The sequence below is a fragment of the Helianthus annuus genome, chromosome 8 (assembly GCF_002127325.2).
Source record: "Helianthus annuus cultivar XRQ/B chromosome 8, HanXRQr2.0-SUNRISE, whole genome shotgun sequence".
Taxonomy (NCBI): Eukaryota; Viridiplantae; Streptophyta; class Magnoliopsida; order Asterales; family Asteraceae; genus Helianthus; species Helianthus annuus.
This window is the reverse complement of record NC_035440.2, coordinates 112,627,252-112,635,236: the sequence shown is the minus strand read 5'-3', so window position 1 is coordinate 112,635,236 and position 7,985 is coordinate 112,627,252.

The window sequence follows — 7,985 nt, the reverse complement described above, 5'->3', positions numbered from 1 at the left end:
ATAATGGAGAAATTGGTATTGGCACTAGTGCACGCATCATGACGGTTGCGACGCTACTTCGCGAACCATGTCATCACGGTGCTAACCAATTACAGGATCGGCCCGATCCTATCCAAACCTGATATTTCTGGGAGGTTAGCAAAATGGGCAATTGAGCTGGGCGCGCACACGCTGAACTATAAACTGCGCCCCGCGATTAAAGGCCAAGTCTTAGCTGATTTCGCCGCCGAGGTACCGGCCGATCGCATTCAAGAATGCGAAGCAGCACAAAATCCTACGCCAACACCAGCTTCCTCGGAGATTTGGGCACTCTTTACAGATGGTGCCTCCAACGAGGAAGGCGCAGGCGCAGGTCTGCGACTCGTCAGCCCTGATGGCCAAGAACTTACATATGCAATCCGCCTCGATTTCAAAAGCACAAATAACGAGGCAGAATATGAGGCCCTACTGGCAGGACTACGTTTAGCAGTCAAACTCGACGTGCAACATCTGGAAGCACACGTCGACTCTTTGTTGGTCGCAGGACAGATACGCGGCGACTATGCCGCAAAGGGGGATATCATGATCCTCTACCTCGAGCAAGCCCTGCAACTAACATCAAAGTTCACTTCATTTAATATCCGACGTATTAACAGAAGTGAAAACAAATCCGCGGATGCACTCTCAAAACTTGCATCCACCAGCTTCCAACACCTAGCAAAGGAGATACGCATCGAAATTCTATAAAATCCTTCAGTACCCCTGCGCCAGGTCAACGTCATCCAATACGGCACAACATCTTGGATGACACCAATTATTGCATATCTGCAATCAGGTGTGACTCCCGAAAGCAAGTCAGAGGCACGCAAGCTACAATACAAAGCATGCCATTATCAAATGGCAGACGGTATCTTATACCGCAAATCATACCTAGGGCCACTCCTACGATGCGTCAACCCCCAGGATGCCACATACCTCATCAGAGAGATACACGAGGGTATGTGTGACATACACGCAGGACCACGCATGGTAGTGGCCAAAATCATGAATGCTGGGTACTACTGGCCTGGCATGCACCTGGACGCCGTCAAAGAGTTGCGCAAATGTGTTAACTGTCAGCGACACGCTCCAAAAACGTTGCGCCCCAAGAACAACTTGGTCCCGATCACCACCGCCTGGCCCTTTCAGAAATGGGCAATCGACGTGGTCGGACCCTTCCCAGACGCACCAGGCGCGGTCAAATTTATCATAGTAGCGGTTGATTACTTCACAAAATGGGTAGAGGCAAAACCGCTCGCCTCAACCACTGCTATGATAACACGGAAATTCATATGGGAACACATCATCTGCCATTTCGATCTACCAATGTGCATCGTTACCGATAACGGCACCAACTTTGCTGCCGACGAATTTCAAAAATGGCTAGAAGAACTACACATTGAACATATATTCTCATCCGTGGCACATCCGCAAGGAAACGGCCAAGTTGAGAGTATCAACAAAAGTCTAGTCGAAGGTGTCACACCCCCAAAATCCACCTGCGGAGTATCACCGCTTGGGAGCGTGACTGACCAGGATCAAGCCACCAATCATATCGAACATGTAATTAATATCAAATATAATAAATGTAAACCAATCATTCAATACGATAGGTGTTCAAAACATAATCATAGTTTCAAAGTATAGCGGAAGCATAAGTATGAAAACCCAATGTGTAACATAAGTTCAAATGTTCAAATGTTTTAACATGGCATCCACGATCCATGCTCCACAACGACCTGCTCCTCCCTGTGCAAGCTCCATGTATCTAACGACCTGCAAGGCATGTAACAGAGGATCAACAACTAGTTGAGCGAGTTCACAGAAAGAAAATGCGTAATAGTAAGTTCGTTTGTAACATGTGGCTCTACTGGGCCGATAGTACGTTCTATAGGTGGGGGCTTCCCATGTTGTATAACCACTAGACTACTCGTAACCATATGTGTTCTTCACAATCCGAGAACAGTAGTAAGTATAAGTTCACGTAGGTCTTACGTGAGTATCCTTCACATCCGAGGATAGTAATTAAGTATAAGTATCCTTCACAACCGAGGATAGTAATATGTATAAGTATCCTTCACAACCGAGGATAGTAATATGTATAAGTATCCTTCACAACCGAGGATAGTAATATGTATAAGTATCCTTCACAACCGAGGATAGTAATATGTATAAGTATCCTTCACAACCGAGGATAGTAATATGTATAAGTATCCTTCACAACCGAGGATAGTAGTAAGTATATGCGTACGTAGATTGCACGTATGTGTCCTGCACAACCGAGGACGATGGTATGGTAGTCTAGTAATAGTGTAAGTACAGTTCTATTCAATCACAATTCTTCAATCCCAATTCCCGTGCCCTGGGAATCCCATGCCTTAGTAAGAGTGTGAACTCACCTTGGTTTGCTCGGTATGTTATTGCTTCTAGGGTTTATTAATCTCTAAGTCCGTTACACACGACCTATGAGGGTCTCATCTGACAGGCACTTCTTCAGATTCGACACGTGAAATACATTGTGAACTGCACCGAGTTCAGCTGGTAGGTTTAGCTTGTAGGCTACTGGGCCTATTCTTTCAGTGATTTCGAACGGTCCAACATATCGTGGATTGAGTTTGCCTCGTTTACCAATCGAACCACACCCTTCCAGGGTGAGACTTTAAGTAGCACTCGATCCCCAACTTGGAATTCGAGCGGTTTTTCTGCGTTTTTTTGCGTAAGCTTTCTGACGGTCACGAGCCGCCGCCATGTGTTGTCGTATCTGTGCAATCCTTTCCGTAGCGTCAACTACCATTTCTGGGCTTGTAATCTAACTATCCCCCACCTCTGCCCAACCGAGAGGTGACCGGCATTTACGTCTGTACAATGCCTCGAATGGAGCGGCTTGTATGCTGGTGTGATAACTGTTATTATATGAAAACTCCACCAAAGGGAGAGGTTGTTCCCAGCCGTTGCCGAAATCAATAACACATGCCCGAAGCATGTCTTCAAGAGTTTGGATTGTTCGCTCAGACTGCCCATCCGTCTGAGGATGATACGCTGTGCTCATGTCTAACCGTGAGCCGAAAGATTTGTGCATCGCTTGCCATAGCTCTGACGTGAATCGTGCATCCCGATCCGAAATAATGGAGGTGGGCACCCCGTGCCTCGAAACAACTTCTTTAAGATAGATGTCTGCGAGAGTGGAGAACTTATCCGTTTCCTTTATAGCTAGGAAGTGTGCAGACTTGGTGAGTCGATCCACGATCACCCATATAGTATCATTCCCACGCTGGGATCTAGGTAAGCCCGTAACGAAATCCATGGAAATTTCTTCCCATTTCCACTGTGGTATCTTGGGTTGCTGAAGTAGACCCGCTGGTTTCTGATATTCAACCTTGACTCTTGCACAGGTCAAGCACTTGCCAACATAAGTGGCGATGTGGGCCTTCATGCTAGGCCACCAATAAGTAGTTCTGATGTCGTGGTACATTTTGTCCGACCCTGGATGTACCGAGTAACGAGACTTGTGTGCTTCGTCCATCACAAGCTCTCGTAAACCGCCATAAAGTGGGACCCAAATACGCCCCGTTACATAGTAGGCGTCGTCTTCCTTTTGTTCCATTCGTTGCCTTGAACCGCGTAAGGCTTCAGCCATGACGTTTTCGGGTTTCAATGCTTCTATCTGAGCAGCTCGTATCTGTGCAGGAAGACTGGACTGAATAGTAAGCTGTAGCGCTCGCACGCGCTTAGGTAAGGTGTCTTTCCGACTAAGGGCGTCGGCCACAACGTTGGCCTTGCCTAGGTGATACTTGATAGCGCATTCGTAATAATTAAGCAGTTCGACCCATCGTCGTTGACGCATATTCAATTCCTTCTGCTTGAAGATATGCTCGAGACTCCTGTGATCGGTGTAAATTGTGCACTTGGTACCGTACAGGTAGTGTCGCCATATCTTAAGCGCAAATACAACAGCTCCCAGCTCTAAATCGTGCGTCGTATAGTTCCGTTCATGAACCTTGAGTTGACGAGAGGCGTAGGCAATAACTTTATCCCGCTGCATCAATACACAACCAAGCCCCTGTATTGATGCGTCACAATAAACCACGAAGTCATCCGTGCCCTCGGGCAGTGAGAGGATAGGTGCGCTGCATAGTCTATCCTTCAGGTACTGAAAAGCAGTTTCCTGCGTATTACCCCATCTATAAACGACACCTTTCTGTGTCAGCATAGTAAGCGGCTGCGCGATCTTGGAGAAGTCTTTGATAAACCGCCTGTAGTATCCCGCCAAACCCAAGAATTGGCGTATTTCTGTTGGTGTACGCGGTGCTGGCCAATTCCTGATCGAATCTACCTTGGATGGATCGACATGAATCCCATCCTTGTTCACCACATGGCCTAAGAAGTGGACTTCACGAAGCCAGAAGTCGCATTTTGAAAACTTTGCGTACAGTTGCTCCTTTCGAAGAAGTTCCAAGATAAGACGTAAGTGCTGCTCGTGTTCCTCCTGACTCTTGGAGTAGATCAGAATGTCGTCGATGAAGACAATGACGAACTTGTCAAGATAAGGTTTGCACACCCTGTTCATAAGATCCATGAAGACTGCAGGCGCGTTCGTAAGCCCGAATGGCATGACCAGAAACTCGTAATGGCCGTAGCGAGTTCTGAATGCTGTCTTGGAGACGTCCTCATCCCGGACTCTCAGCTGATGGTAACCTGACCTTAGATCAATCTTGGAGTAGTAACTCGACCCTTGCAACTGGTCGAATACGTCGTCAATGCGTGGAAGAGGATAACGATTCTTCACTGTGACCTTGTTCAGTTCGCGGTAATCAATTTCACATCCTGAAGGTTCCATCCTTCTTTTTCACAGATAATTGGTATCCAATAGTTCTTGTAGCTCCCCAAGGCGAAGAGATAGGTCGGATAAATCTCTGATCCAAGATTTCTTGTGGCTGCGTCGATAGTTCTTCCGATTCTGGTGGAGCTAAACGATACGGTGCTCGAGCTATGGGTGCTGCTCCTGGAGCTTCGAGAGGTTCTTGACCCGAACGAGGAATGCAAACAATCTTTTCTCTGCATAGGATTTCTGCTTTCTTTTGCTGCTGGCGATTCCAATTTGCAGGCCGTGGACTCCTGAATCCTTAGCTTCTGCTGTGCTCTGGTGATCACTATTCTTGCGCTGCTGCTGTGCTTGAGACTGAACGGTAGCCAAACCCTTGCTGGAATACCCATCCCATTTCCGCTTGTTGTCACTAGGAGTAGCGGGGGTAGCAGAAGTGGTAGCGATAGTAATAGCGCTGATACAACTAGGCAGCCTGTTCTGTTCCACTGCCTGATCCGTGAGGCGATGAGCAAGACGCTGAATGTCTTGGATATTGTCGAGGTTAGCCGATGTATCATGGCTCTGAATCTCTGAGGCTAGACCCTTGATGTACAATTCGATACGCTTGCTTGGAGGGTCCACCATGGTTGGACACAAGATGGCCAGTTCGTTCGACTGTTTCGTATGAGCTTCAATTTCTGACCCCGTCATTTTCAAATGGTAAGGCTCCACTTCCAACTTGTGGATGTCATCACGCGTGCAGTATTCCCTTTTAATACGTTCTTTGAATTCGTTCCAGGGGGTGGCGTTAGCAGCTGCCAGCCCTAATATCTGAACTTACGCGTTCCACCAGGTTAGCGCGATTCCTTCCAACGTATGGCGTACTTGACCCTGCGAGCCTCAGGGCATTCACACATCTCGAATACCGACTCGAGCTTCCCAAACCAATGGAGTAGTCCCACTGCTCCTTCTGTGCCACCGAATGTGCTTGGACGACAGTCCATGAAGTTCTTGAATGTGCAGACATGTTGCTGTGCGTTCCGACCCGTTGCGCGAGAAAGATAGGTCAAGGTTAAGCGCGAGAGTTGGGTCACGAGAGTAGGATCTAACATCCTAGAATAGGTTTGGAATAGCAGGTTATACCTCCTGCTTGTGCGGCTGCAAGTGCCGCAGCAACTTGTTCGTTAATGAGAGCCGTCAATTGGGCTTGAGTCATGTTAACACGTCCAGACATGATCGAACAGTAAAGGTAGCATAAGTATGAATGGTTCGCGAGTAATGCGATGACAGAAGAGTGTAAGCACGTAAGTGTTCTCAAGCAATAACAAGTAGTGAGCAAAGTAAGGTAAGCATACTACGAGCAAAGTTCTATGCAATTCTAGCATGTAGGCAATAAACATAAACCTTATTACCTAGTAGGTCGAGTCTTGCACGTGGAGTGAAGCGTCGTTGTGGATCGTTGAGAGCACTGTTCTGGTTATAGTCTGGTTTTAATAAAAAACGTTTTCCCATATTAAAACCAAGTTCTCTATAACCAATGGCTCTGATACCAATCTGTCACACCCCCAAAATCCACCTGCGGAGTATCACCGCTTGGGAGCGTGACTGACCAGGATAAAGCCACCAATCATATCGAACATGTAATTAATATCAAATATAATAAATGTAAACCAATCATTCAATACGATAGGTGTTCAAAACATAATCATAGTTTCAAAGTATAGCGGAAGCATAAGTATGAAAACCCAATGTGTAACATAAGTTTAAATGTTCAAATGTTTTAACATGGCATCCACGATCCATGCTCCACAACGACCTGCTCCTCCCTGTGCAAGCTCCATGTATCTAACGACCTGCAAGGCATGTAACAGAGGATCAACAACTAGTTGAGCGAGTTCACAGAAAGCAAATGCGTAATAGTAAGTTCGTTTGTAACATGTGGCTCTACTGGGCCGATAGTACGTTCTATAGGTGGGGGCTTCCCATGTTGCATAACCACTAGACTACTCGTAACCATATGTGTTCTTCACAATCCGAGAACAGTAGTAAGTATAAGTTCACGTAGGTCTTACGTGAGTATCCTTCACATCCGAGGATAGTAATTAAGTATAAGTATCCTTCACAACCGAGGATAGTAATATGTATAAGTATCCTTCACAACCGAGGATAGTAATATGTATAAGTATCCTTCACAACCGAGGATAGTAATATGTATAAGTATCCTTCACAACCGAGGATAGTAATATGTATAAGTATCCTTCACAACCGAGGATAGTAATATGTATAAGTATCCTTCACAACCGAGGATAGTAGTAAGTATATGCGTACGTAGATTGCACGTATGTGTCCTGCACAACCGAGGACGATGGTATGGTAGTCTAGTAATAGTGTAAGTACAGTTCTATTCAATCACAATTCTTCAATCCCAATTCCCGTGCCCTGGGAATCCCATGCCTTAGTAAGAGTGTGAACTCACCTTGGTTTGCTCGGTATGTTATTGCTTCTAGGGTTTATTAATCTCTAAGTCCGTTACACACGACCTAGGATATATTGCACATGATTCGTTACATTAGGGTTTACAAATCCTCGATATTCAAACAACAGTGCTTTGTGTGTTTATTGTGTACACGATGATATTACATATAATGTTCACACATGCAGGATCATACCGTTGCATTCAATATCACACAATTATTCACAAAGAATCATACATCATGTAAGCAGTCAATCCTATTCACGTAATTCATGCGTAGCGTCCCTGATTTCACTGTTTAATCTTACGTGTACATTATTCTAGTGGCCACTGTTAACACGCTTTATACATTTAACAGTGTAAATACTTCACATGTTTAACGAAGTCAGGGAATCAAAGTGTCATACACAGCTTAACAGAATTAACATAATATATCATGCAGCTACTTGTTTCAAATTGACAATTACACAGCATCATACAGTTACACAATATCAGACAAGTGTGGGGGGTTTCCCCTGTTTGAAAGTCGGACCACATGAGGATCCAAACTCGGACCTTCTTCACTTGATAAGAAGTTCGGACACTTGTTATATACAAACTCGGACACTTGATGTTGTGCTTATAAAATTCGGACCAAGGGGAGGCTCACCAAACTCGGACATCACTTAACAAGTAAACTCGGACCTTCAA